General features: G+C 40.7%; 1 protein-coding gene across 1 annotated transcript in view; it reads right to left on the bottom strand.

Annotated features, from left to right (window-relative positions):
• The window catches only part of LOC109032441 (sodium-independent sulfate anion transporter), a 32,837-nt gene that overhangs the window by 8,201 nt on the left and 10,852 nt on the right, over positions 1 to 13,784 (bottom strand). The window lies entirely within an intron of this gene.

Genomic DNA, 13,784 nt, shown 5'->3' with positions numbered 1-13,784 from the left:
CGCCCCTAGGAGCACTGAGCACAACTTGCAAAATGGCAACAAAAAAAATTAATTTTACAAATAGATTTGAAAGTTTTAAAATAGATCTTTGGAGAAAATCAGAAATCAAGAATTTTACGTAGGTGTACATGATTTGTGACAAAGGGAGAAAATAATTTGGAAGAGTGAACTGGATTTTGTGCATGTGCTTAACGTAAACGTGTTTTCAGTTTTGGAGTCCCCAAATAAAGTGGCAGCCCTGTCAATGCATTTGCTCCCTATCTGTGCATGGAGAGTTAGTCTTGATGTAGAGGTGGACTCTCAGGGTAGGGTGGGATATCCCCTCCATTTTGGCCTCAACTTAAGAGCTGTTTTTGAGCTTGGGAGTTGATTTCAGAGAAAACCAATGGCACCATCGTGTTTCTCACGAACTTTCACATTATAATCAACAGTCAAATCGCAAATTCCTCACACATGCAACATCTCCATTTATTAATTCATATTTTCATAACTAATTTTTCATTTTTATTTTATTGAGCTAGTGGGGACTGGCGCTAGGCAAGTTCGGCAACCGGGGCGCACCGTAATCTCGTGGGCACTTGATTAAATTCTATTTTTGACGAAGTGACCATTGTGAAGCTTCCGTTGACGCGGCCCGGGCGGCATTTGGGCGTCTTTTCGGGCGACGCGACGCGGCCGCCGCCCAACGAATCGTCTCGAAAAGGTCGGAGGACGTTTAATTGACCGGCAGGGACAAGACTCCGTCTCAAGGTCCCACTCCGGGATCCGACCGTCGCGTCGAGGAAGCCGGGCATTTTTATGGAGGGATAATAGGTAATGGATACAGAGGTTCGGAAATTTCTGCCGAGCTAAACCCAGTCGAAATAGCCTGTCAAAACGAAGGTTTTTCCGTGCCCTTCTCGGGAAACTCAGGGATTTTGTTCAAAGATGGCCTCAGGTATCCAGATTGTTCCAGGGGTGCAGAATCTTCCACATTTTCAAGCGCCTGCCAGCCGGCTTTCCACATTTTTCTCATCGGTTCCCCACAGAATTTCCCGCCAATCTAAAAAAAGATGACATTTTTCTTCGGTTTTCCTGTGATTTTCAACTTTTGGTCCCTCAAAATGTTCCCTCCTTCCACATTTTCACGCACCTGCCTGGGCGCTTGATGCGGCATTTTCTGCATCCCTGGATTGTTCTAGGCCGCCACAATTTTTCAGGTAGCCCCCGAAATTTCTGCAACGCGCTAAGTAAAAAATGTTGACATATCGCACTGGTCGGAATTTAGTTTAATTTTTGAATACGCATATCAAAATCGTATTGTCCTATTACAGTCGAGCATCTGAAAATCTTCGGAATCCACGATTTTCAAGGCACTTCCTCAGTATGATCTCGAAAATAATTCACGCCCCTAGCCTAAGCAAAACCCTCTGACGAGACAAGCCACCGCTGAAAGTTGCAGGCTGAGTACAAAGCTCGTTTTGGCAATACAGCGTTGCAAAGTTTACAATTTTATGTGACTGAAAATGAAAAATACTAATATTTTAAAGTTCGATGTTGAAAGCACAACTTTAGTTTATCCTTTTTTACTTTTGGAGGCACAGTAACATTGACTGATGATACTGTGCCTTAGAGAGTAAGACAAGATCAATTTAGAGTTGTATCATCAACTGAGGCTTTTCAAAATATTATATCTTTTTTCAATGGTAAAAAATGTAAACTTTACGATGCTGTATTGCCAAAACGAGCTTCGAACTCAAGCTAAAACTTTAAATTCAGGATTTTTTTGACATATGGTTTTATTTGGACCAAATTAGAACGAACTATTCGAGTTATCCAAAAAAGGGGCACTTTTCATACAAATTCCTTCTGCTTTAAAATATCTTCATCCCGCAAAAGACGTCGAATAGACACGAAGAGCGAAAAAAAACAAAAAATTATCGCTCTCCTTTCCGTTTTTACTTCGTTCACGGCATACTTTAAGGAAAAATGCATAGGTCAGTTACACTACGAGTTTCGAGGATTACAGATTATTAGATCGGAAATATATTCTTTGAAATTCTGAAAGTGCCCCCCCCCCCCCCCCCCCCTTGGAAGCAGAAATTCAAAAATGGCTCTAAAACGTATCGCTGATCGACAGTTCTTTCATCACTTGGGTATACGAAAATTATTTCTGTTTTGGGTCTTCAAACATTTCACCTGGAGCGGGTGAGAAGAATGGGGGGGGGGGGGGGTTTCCATTCTGGAATCCGCGGAGAGTCGCAAGCATGCCCGAGGAAGATAGAAACGGTGCGTGATTCAGATGCAAGAGGAACAGCGGCGCGCGGTGGGCCCCCAAGGTCAGTGAGAACCCACGAGTGCCAAACACTGCGAATATCATGGAGTATTGTATATTCTTATACAAGCCTCCATCACTAAACTAAACGCCAATAATATAAAAAAATAAAAACTAAAAAATTATCTAACTTTAACATGGCGACAAAAAATGGCGGGAACTTGGTAGTACAGCCGTTTATTGATGGATTCGCATGAAACTCGGTGCCCTGGTGGTTTCTGACTCAAAAAAAATGACTCTTCCGCGTCAAATTTTTGTAATATTAACTACTTTCGAAATGGCCACGAATCCATCGGTAAACGGCCGTACTACCAAGTTCCCGCCATTTGTTCGTCGCTATGTTAAAGTTGTTCAGAATTTGAATAATCCAATGAAAGATCCGTCTTTCTTGTGTCAAAATACCCCCGATTACCTACCAAATATCATGCAAAGTGCACTAATAGGCAGCTTAAATATCAACTTCCCGCTTTAAGTCGCCATTAAGAAGGCCGCCATTTTGAGAAGGACTAGACTTCCCGAAAAACTGTTGCAAGAATCGTTCTTCTCCCCGGGCTCGAAAAAATACTGTATACCAAGCAGCATTTCAATCCGTGGATAAAAACGGACATGCCGCATTTCCCCTATTTTGAACTTTGACCGGCCGCAATTTTGTTGAAAATCAACATTTTGACCTGCGGTTTGCGCCAAAAATGTCTTTTTTTATTATCTTTCGAATGAGGTATCATAAAAGGGGGGTTGCTTTTGGGGAAAAAAGTTAAGCCCCGTCTTCCTTGGGGAGGAAGGGGGCGCCCCCCAACATTTTGGGAGGAACATCTCCAGAATTCCAATTTTCTATCTCAATTAGGAAAAAAGTTACAGGGGTGGTGGGTGACTTTGATAACCCTGTACCTACGGCAAGTACTTATGCGGTGTGCTTCGCTTGCAACTTTTTTTTCGTGATCCCAATTTTTTCCTCTATCGCACAGCAGTGTTGCCTTATCTCGTTCCAGTTTTGCACGGCACAATGACGTCACGATATGTGTCATGCCACGTGACTTTTTTGCATTTTCATCTTCGAAAGAAAACGAGTTGTAAATGGAAATGCCAGATTAAGCTGTCGTCGCTGCAACGTGTCATTATATTTTCTCTATAGTCTCCCTGGAAAACGTCAATTAAGTAGTTATTTCGTAATCTCCGCACCCGAAAATTTTCGAAGACTAATTTCTCGGACAACTTTGCATTTGCAGGATATTTTGGGATACCGATACCCTATGAAAGTAATTGGACAAATGTCAAGTAAATTTAAGGCTTTTCTCGAAGTCCCGCAAACCCTAAAGACGTACTGAAGTCAATTTTTCTCTAAATAAAAAAGTCAGAGCAAAATTAAACCGGGAGAAGAGGCGATATAAGACTAGAAAAAAATCTCCTGTGTTGTCCGTGAGGGGAAAAACGTGCCTGCATCAGACAAGTGATCGGATTTATTCTAATACCTACACCTACAGTGTTAACTAGCTACCTTTACACGTGTTCAGTCTTTGTCCAGGTATTTTCATCACCGGTTCGCAGAAAAAGAGACAGAACATACATACACTATATTTAAACAAAATAATGAGCATGTTATACTTGCAAATGCAATTCAATTTGAAGGTAACTTTGAAGAGTTTTTATTTAAGAGAAAGGCGCCGTCATCTTGATGTTGTGGTACCATCTATACTATAAGCTCCGAGACCTCCTAATTTTGCGAAACTGGTAACGCTTAGTTCCAGCGTTCTACCGGGCCGATTTTCATGATTTTTGCGGCTATCGACGGGCAATTGTCTCTAGATAAGCCAACTCTTTTCAGATTTTCAAAATATAGCCCAAGTTTTTTTATATTACGTGGTAAAGTTGCGAATTCTCCCATTTGAACAATGTAAATTTATACTTTTTGTCATAGTTCGTTTGAGCGTTCTACCGCGTCGATTTCCATGATTCTTGCGTAAATCGACAGGTAATAGGCCCTAGATGAGCCCGCTGTAATCAGATTTTGGAAAAAGGACCCAGGTTTTTTTAAAATCACGTTATAAAAGTGAGTGAGTTTACAGAATGCTCCGGTACTGCTACCGCTATGCGCGGGAGGATGCGCAGTGGTCGAGGAAGTTGCGCAGTTGTAGATGGGTAGCCTGCGCATCAGCTCTACACTTATCTACACAAGATTCGCACCAGCATGAAAAGTGGAGCGATGGCTGTGTCGTCTAAGACGTCGAGTGCGTCCACTTTGAACTCGGTGTGGGTTCGATCCCCGACCCCTGAAATTTCGATTAATACCTGACTATAAATGTTTCTTGTTTTACTGCAATATTTCATCAAGCAGTCATTCCAAAACGCGTCCTTTAATTTTAAAGTAATTTTAAGTAAAGTTTAAAATTAAAGTATACCTCATATCATAATTTTTTAGGGGAAAAATAAAACTAACACTGATAGGAGGGTAAAAATAGAGCCGCGAAGCGGCCCATTGATGGCGCGGAGCGCCATCAGGGGGTTGGGCCGCGTAGCGGCCAGGGGGCGTAGCCCCCTAGTTTACCAATAGCGCGTGCCACCCAACGCAAGGTTTTCAATCTGGCAGATCATAACATTCGATAGCTGTTTCTTTTATAAAACGACGTTTTTTGAACTTCAAACTTCAAACGCTACTACTTTGATTGGGTCATCTTTGAGGGTATTATCGTTGAGAGTATGGTGTATCAAAATGTTCGTAAAATATTCCTCGAATGCAGTGGTGCCGATGTCTTGATTTCTAGTTGGTCTTTCTGCTCAAGTTCTCTAAGTCATAGTGTTAAGATTAGTTTATGTATTCAATGCCCCCCCCCTTCCTTTTTTTGTAAGCAGCGGACTTTTGTTCAAAGAGTCCGCACTTCAGATATTCTAGCATCAGAAAAAATAAAACCATATCTGTGGATTCTGATCTTCTTTTTCCGTTTACAGTTTAAAGTAAATCTGCTCGAGACATATACGTACTTTTTTTTTTTTTAAGATACTGGGAATTTAAAGGGAGAATATACAATGGATGAGATCACATACAAGAAGAACTTATACGTCCCCGCTTTGAAAACGCAGGTGGGTGTGCTGAATCCCTGAAAGATGAGGGCTAAATTGATTGAGATGTAAGTATACCTACGAGTATCAAAGTCACAGACGAATATTTGATCGACAGTGCGAAGTTGCAACCTTCACGCCTGAGATACCAGATGACTTCTAATTAGATGCATCCTCGTGTGATCAATTTGCAACTCAATAAAACAGCGAAGATAGTGCATGTGCGAAGTTGCCGTATTGTGGACTAAACTTTCCTTATCCGGGATGTACGCACGCACTGAGGGAAAAAAATCAATCATCGTCCTACAATTTTTTTAAAGGCATTTAAATTTGCAAATTAATGTTCTATTTTTGCGGTTACTTTTTTTCTTGACACCTTTTATGCTCGCATTTGTATTATGCTACTGGAGCACTTTCTGAAAATTTAGTAAAATTTAATCAGCGCGTTGATTTGAACTTTTTACAAAAACCCGGTGCTCACAGAAAATTGTGGAAGCCTAGAACAATCTGCACCCCTGCTCTGCGTGATAGCGAAGATAACAGTAAGAGCCAAGATGATGGATTGAGAAAACGGGCTCAGAAGCTTCTGACCAGAAAATGCTATTGAAAGAAGCCTCCGTTCTTTGCCAAATTATTGCCACTAATCGTCCGAAAGACTCCTAGAAATCGTTAGGATGATTAAAAATCGACTGATTTTATTTCAATTACATAAAAAGGGCATTTTTCAATTTCACACTAGACTATTGTTTGGCAAGACAGTCGTAAGTGCTATCTTCTGCATGCTTTTGTGGTTACGTTTTGGACACACGATATGCACATTTTCAAGTTAAGAATTGGCTGAGGAGGGCGGCACTTTACTTTAAAGCGACTGTTATCATTGGCTCTCTAAAGGAAAATTTTCACTTACTGCTGTCTTGCCTGTAACTATGTCATTTTTTGCGCACTTACTTACGGCTTTCTCATAATATGTCTCGTTTTGATACAATTCAGATGAACTTGGCTGTTTCAGCTATTTCAGTGATTTTATCAAAAAGAGATTAGACGAATTTTGAAGGAATAACTCAATTTCGAAAAGACACTTATACTGCTCTCTTAGCTATCACGGCAGTGCTGTACACAAACTACCACAATACCACCAACATTAGTTTTATTTGGTGTATCTATAACACCAATTGGGTAAGCTGGGGAAAAATCAGTCGTACCTGGTGCATACAGGACACTATTTTATTTTCAGAAGTGGTCTTATCTAGACTGCCTGATTTATCGTCATGACGATAGGTTCGTCACAACAAAAAAATCGTTTTGAATATTCAGAATGCATAGCAATGTTGGCAAGGCTGACAGTGTGAATTGATATTCATCAAGTTTGTCTGGCTCGCTCTACTGTTACCCAAAAATCCGCATTCCAGGTGCTCAAGACGATGACCACTCAATGTTATGACTACCTAAATTCTGAACAAGTTCAGAAGTGAATGAACTCAAATCCAACTGTCCGATGCCACTGCTATAAAATCTGTTGGCAAGAGGGAGGGATATGGAGACACATTGCAGGGCTTGCTAATGAACAAAGGGCGTTTAAAGACAGAATGACACTTAATGTTGGACAAAATTCAACTACACGGAAAACAATAGGGTAGTCGACATGAACAGCCGCTGGTTGTACGTCGACTACCCTATTTTTTTCCGTTTATGCACGTGCATACTTATCCATACAACTGACGTCTAATATTCAATTTGCGAATTGATACCTAATTTGAATCAAAATTGAGTTAGTAATACAGGGTAAATTGTATAGGAGTATTTTACAATAATTTTAGAGGGGGGGGGGGGGGGGGTGAACCGAACTGGAACTATGGCGATTTGAGGTTTGCCACTCTAAACACGTGCGGTTTGAAAAAAAAAGAAGCTATTTACGATTCTAATCCGTCTTAATCAGAGTGCAAAATTGCCGGATTATGGCGCAACCTCATGCCATTCATTAGCTCGACAACTGAATTGCTCACGACTTCTTCGCGATATTTTGAGAAATTAATTCATCGAAATCGAAAGTGGCGTCCATACTCGTCTCCTGGCTACTTTAATCCCAAAACGGGCCCTTTCATCACTTCCATGGTTATATCAACTCTTTGAACACAAGATCAATTTAAAAAAAAACTGATGAGTAGAAAAGTGGACATCTGCGGTTTTCGCACGTCCCGATTCAATTGCACACTGAAAAAAAAAAAAAAGATTGGTGGAATTTACCGTTCCTTCACGCTATATTTCACACAGCAGAAGGAATGGTAAATTCAACCAATCTTCAAGTCAATTCTGCCAGAGGAATGGTTGCCTGTACCAGAATATAGTAACGTTTACCTTTCTCCTGGCAGAATTGACTCTGCGTTGACGCTGTGTGAAATACAACGTGAAGGAATGGTAAATTCTACCAATCTCTTTTTTCAGTGTAGCTGCGCTTGTTCGACTAGAAAGAACGATTTGCCATTGGTGGGCTTAGACTTCGAAGAACAAACCCCCTTCTCGCCCCACCTTCGACTACAAACCAATACGTGTCATGATTTCGGCTAAAATTTTGGCTCCCAATTTGACCTCGTGCCTGCGGAGTGTGAGTTCGCGATAGCGGCAAAAATTAATGCAGTTATACGACCCAACGGTCTTGGTCGCGGAGTTGCACGCGTTGGCAAACGCAATTCAAACGCGTGTAGCGGTGGTGTGGCGTGTGACAAACGCGCGCACGCGTGTCAAATGGCCGAGTCTGGCGCGCTGGCAATCTACCGCACGCGCGCCGACGCGCACCCTCATCCAGCCATGCATTTCCGTGCGAATTTTCCAATAATCCCGACGTAGCGTTTCGGACATCCAGAGTTTCCACGCCTGAGCTAACAAAGGTATACAATAATCCCGACCAGGGTGGCAAAAATTCATGAAAAATAAAATCTTGAAATTTCACGGGCAATATTTCATGTTTGTGAAACTTATGAAAGATCTTGAAAAATACCGGTTCCTTTTCATGTTCCGTAAAATGTAAAAATTGTGACTTTCTTCTATTTTTGTGTGTTTGAGTGCGGGTTGCATACTCTAACCCCTAAAAAATATGAAATATTTCACAGCCTTGTGAAATTTCATGAAATATTTCACTTAAATTTCCAATCTTTCATATATTTCTTACGTTTCATGCCACCCTGATCCCGACGTAGCGTTTCGGACATCCAGAGTTTCATCGCCTGAGTTCACAATGGTATACGAGCATGTTTCTACAGAGTATCCCAGGATTAAGTACGAATATTGGAGGAGTCGATTCTTTGGCTTAAAAAAAGACGTTTTTGGAGTACAACTTTTTTTTCCAAAAACGCTTTCTCTGGGGGCCCCATTATCCCCCTATTGGTCTCTATTACCTCAACAACAATGAGTCATAGCGAAAAAACGCAAGATACTTGTTCCCAATGTTTTTCAACGCTGAATCAAGTGGTGCCGTCAAAAATCAATTTTTGTTTCTAGAAGCACTAATTTTGGCCATTTTTAGGTTCGATACCCCCTAAACCCCTCCTCAAAATGACTTTTCCCTTATACGGAGGTAAAAAGTAAAAAGAGCGCTGAAAATTACCCCCTACTTACCAATTTTCATTGATAACGGTTGATAAAAGATTGTCACAGTGTAAGAGACGAGTTTTTTTTCCAACTTTGGGGGGCCGTGGTCCCCAGGGAATGCGTTTTGGGGGAAAATTTATACCAAAAAAAGTCTTGTTTTGATCCAAAGAATCGACTCCTTCAATATTCGTACTTAATCTCGGGACGCCCTGTATAGTTTTCTTTGCTGTCAAGGCTTCCCGGAAAATAAATTTCAGTTGGGAATTATCAGAAAAGTTCCCCTCCCAACTCCCTGGTCGCGACCAGATTACATAATCCGGTAAACCATGCCAAGCTCAAAAAATAAAGAGACAATATAAGCGTTCCACCACCATATTTTTCAAGGGCGCGAACAAACTTGCTCGACCCGAACAATGCTGGTGCTGTTTTGGGTTTTGCTTCGACGAAGCCCGAATGATTGGAACAACTACCTCTGGCTCATTTCGGAGACGAAGTATATACCTATGCTTCCCTCCTGCAGATAGGTGCTTTTTGAGATCGAAATAGCAGTTCTTAGCTGCAAAAGGTGAGAGGTACGCTTTTCGGTGGCTTGAGTTGTCAGTTTATTACCACCGACTGATTCCGACCGCTGTTTTGGCGCGAGAAAGTTGCCCTGAGGTCACTAATTGCATGGATGGGTTAAGTGGTTTCAGGGCATCGACGAAGGTTAAGACACACAATGAGTTCAGAACATTTCGACAAGGGAAAATTTGAATTAGTCGACGTTGAGGCAAATTACTTCCAAAAGATCGAAAAATTAGTTTCTTGCGGGGACCTTTTCTTTGAGAGGAGTTTCTTGATTTGTTGGGTACGTTCGGTTTTAAAATCGGCTGAATCATGCACCGGTTAGCCCAGACCACCCGTGCAAAGCTTTTTTCTCGTCATTTAAGGTCGAACGAAGTTGAAGACAGCTAGGACAAATTAGGAATTGTTCCCGAGAAATTTGAATTTTATTATCTCGAAACTCCCCGGTTTAGATCTGTATGGACACCCTGATCACGTTTTTCAAAGCCTTAAAGTACAGCTCTTTTTTGCAAAACCGATAACGCGTTGGTTATTCAGCAAATCTGAACGTTGACCCCCCCCCCCCCCAAAAAAAAAAAAAACAAAAAAACATTCCACTTGGGCTACGAGGTAGAGTTAACACACCTTGTTCCTAGAAAATGAAAACTATGCCAATAAGCTGACCTGTTCCGCAGAGAGGAGTAATCATTTTTTACCTGATAATGTAAACATGAGAAAATTTTCTCGGAAGAAAAAAAAGACTCGAGACGATTTATTCATTGGTATATGCGGTCTGTTCACGTTGCATCAAAGAATAGGAGAGGCTTTCACCACTGACTGGGGATTTTGTCCAAACTTCGTCAATGAACAAAGTAAATCAACGAAAACATTGGGATATCAGAGTAATCGGACGCCGAGAAATGATGTTTCTGCTGAGGCCAAATGCAGTTCGGTCTGGAATAAAACGGGATCACTGCAGGTGCTGCAAACGCACGGGTAGAATTTTTTTTTTTTTTTTTTGTAAGATTCGTTATAATGACAAAACATCTTGAGAGAATGTGGCAATAGGTAGCTGTTAGGATAGATCCTGCCATAAAAAGACGTTCTGTTGGATTCACGTATGTTCTTCGTCGAATCGCCTGAATTTTCAGTTAGAACGTAGAGAAACACGACTTTAGTTACGACTTAACCAAACTTTACTCGCTCTCTTTCTGACGACAATGGTATAGACGAAACTGTGAAAACGGTTACTTACAACTGTTAAATTTAAAAAAATCAAAACAAAAATATATTTGATTCAAAGCAAATTATTCAAGGTAAAGATTTTTTTTCTTTTTTAAAGGAAATGTGTCAAAGAATTTGTTTTTTACTCAAATAATTATTATTCTCGAAGGAACTTAAAATTATCTATGTCAATTACTGGAAATATTTCTTTAAATCTTTAAAAAACGAATATGTAAATGACAAAAAATTATTTCACTCGAAAAAAAAATGTCCCTTAAATCAAAGAGAATTTTTTTTTAATCCATTAATCCAGTGAAGGTCTAAACTGAAGCGCCACATTCACCTACTTGGTCAAACTTTTACGTAGATTGCGACTCAAACCATGACCATTTTGGAAATCAACTCCTACACGAGATTGGTACCCCGTTACGGCTGTTCACGTCCACGGATACAATTCCTTCAGGAAAGCGAGCCTTCTCAGGTTGCGTAAAAAATAGGAAATTTGAATTTTCTATGGAAAAAGAAAGCATGGGAAAAAAGTATAGCGATTTCTACCAGAAGTATGGTAAATTCTCGCATTAGTCTACTTGATTTTTGGCACAGTGATACTATAGGGTAAAGTATACCATACTTTCGGTGCGATACTTGCGATTACAGTTAAGGGTCTTTGCGACCATAGGGTCTGTTCGTGATTGCCATACTCATATCACAGTCGCTCGGACGATACGTTTCTTTTCTCTGCGTGAGTAACGAACAGTCCGATTCCTTTTTCTACCAATAGAGAAGGTAAAGTTACTATGTGATCCGAAAGTTTCGAGCCCTGGGCAGGGCGAAGCAAAATTTAGACAAATTTCCTCTAAAAATAAGAAATTTGAACTCATAACTATACAACTGCCATATCTTCGAATTGGTCTCGCATTTTTGGCAAAAGTTCCTTCAAGTAAAGTGATACCGATACTTCTAAATCAAGTTTCCTGATGCTAAGGTCCCTTCTCTCGTGAAAGACACATGAGATGATATGTATATACAGTTGTTTACGGATGATACTCATGCCATATGCTGAGCAGAGGCAAACCATATCATACTTCTGTTTTTGTGAGCCTTGCGACAACTTTGAGAGAATTCAATGCATGCCTTGAAGAAAGAAGTAATTTTCGCAATATCCGATCTTTGCATGCTGAGATGCGGTGCCCTCAGGCTGCGACTTCGTCAATTCTCGCGAGTTAGACAATTCCAAATTGTAGTCGTAGGGCAACAATGACTGATGGAAAAGCAGCGGGAGGAGGTCTGGGTCACATGCAAAAGGAGGTGCCCTTCTACCAGCGAGTGTTTCAGACGCACAAGTTACAAACAAGCGCTCAGGTGCTGTGTTACCTGAATGCGTTACGCATTTCCAGGGAAAGGGAATTTAAGGATGCAGAAAATGCTAATTCACGAAGTCTACATCTTTGGTGAAATTAAGAGAACAATACGAGTTTTTCTCACTGGATCAAAATCGATGGAATCTTCTGAGGGTTTTTGGATTTCCGAGAAAATTTCGGGAATTTTTACGATTCTCTAAAATTGTCGGCAAGCTCCGGAATTTGCGTATCGGTTTTAAGGCAGAAGTAACCTTGAACACTTTTTTTTAAATTGCAGAAAGCTGGACAAAATGTTGATTTTCAATCAGCACGTACTTTTCACCTTTTTGCAAAGACTTCTAGACAAGAGCGAGTTGCGAGGGGTTCAGGTTTTTTTTTTATTTTTTTATTTTTTATTTTATACCTCTGAGAAAAGTGTATTTTTTAACAAACGACTACATCAATTGGTGTTTTTTTTCCATCAAAGTAAATTGCACCGTGACGAAATTCCAAGAAAAATCAATGCGACGTGGTGCGTGGTGCCACCATGAGTTTTACGTAAACTCACAATTTTTTCCACTTTCCTTCAAGACAGAAGACTACACCTTTCTCGCTCCACTTTCTACCTTATCTGATTCAAAACACGAAATACGTCCACTCGAAAGGACCACTGAATAAGAATTTTTGAAACCGTTAAAGCAGAAGCATGAGATTCAATGGAATTAACAGCTCACAATCGATTAGGAGCAAGCACAGAGGAGGGGTGAAGTTAAGTATGGAACCGTTTTTTTTTTATTTTGCAAATTTCCAAATTTCCAAGGAAATCAGTATTTTAGTAGAAGAGAGGCAACGTCTGAGGGCTCATGCCACGTTTTTCATAGCGCGGCGCATTGCACGGAAAAATAGCTATTCCGGCAGAAAACTACCTGAATTTTCCGTAAGAAAAATTGCGAAATAGGCGAATTATTCTCGAAAAATGGCAACAAGGTAGGAATGCGCCTCCGGCCGTGGGATTCGCCGTAAAACCATTGCTTTCGGTTTTGATTCGTGATTTTTTCAACTTTTTTCACCGACCTCATTCAATAAATCGCTCGATATACTACATTAGTCCGATTCATTGAAATGCGGAGCGATACGATCGCGAGAAACCGGTTCTTGGACGACACTTTTCGAGTAAATATTTAACTGTTTACACGGTGGAGAAACGGGCGGAAGATCTCATAGAGTGAAATTCCTTTGGGCAACATACTTTCGCACTTCCCGTGAAATAGTTGGCCCACGGCGTTGCCTGGACGCTTTTAAAACAGACGATTACTTCCTGACCCGCTGCGTTTTGACTATCTTCATAGGAAGAGTACACACGCACTTTCTTTTCTGATTTTTTGGCTGGAGTATAATGAGATTAAAGACAATACGAATCCATTTCTGATTGGTTCCCGTATTTTAGACCTTCACAGTGTCACAAACGGGAATAAAAAATTCACATTTTCACTAATTGCAAAGATTATAAACTGGAATGGATCGTGGGATTGAGTGTGCGGCAAGGAACAAATGGAATAAGAGAGGGGACGATGGGTCGATCAAAGATTACAAAAAACTTCCGATTTGTGTTATCTTCATTCCCGTTTGTGACATCCATAAGCCGCGTTATGTCTCAACTCTCTCTCTGAAGGGACTCTAGGTTCGGCCATCCAGCGCTTCATGAGGCTCTGTAAGGACCACGG

This window comes from Bemisia tabaci, chromosome 2, assembly GCF_918797505.1.
Source record: "Bemisia tabaci chromosome 2, PGI_BMITA_v3".
Lineage (NCBI taxonomy): Eukaryota > Metazoa > Arthropoda > Insecta > Hemiptera > Aleyrodidae > Bemisia > Bemisia tabaci.
Note: the sequence above shows the minus strand (reverse complement) of the source record. Positions and strands in the feature narration are given on the sequence as shown.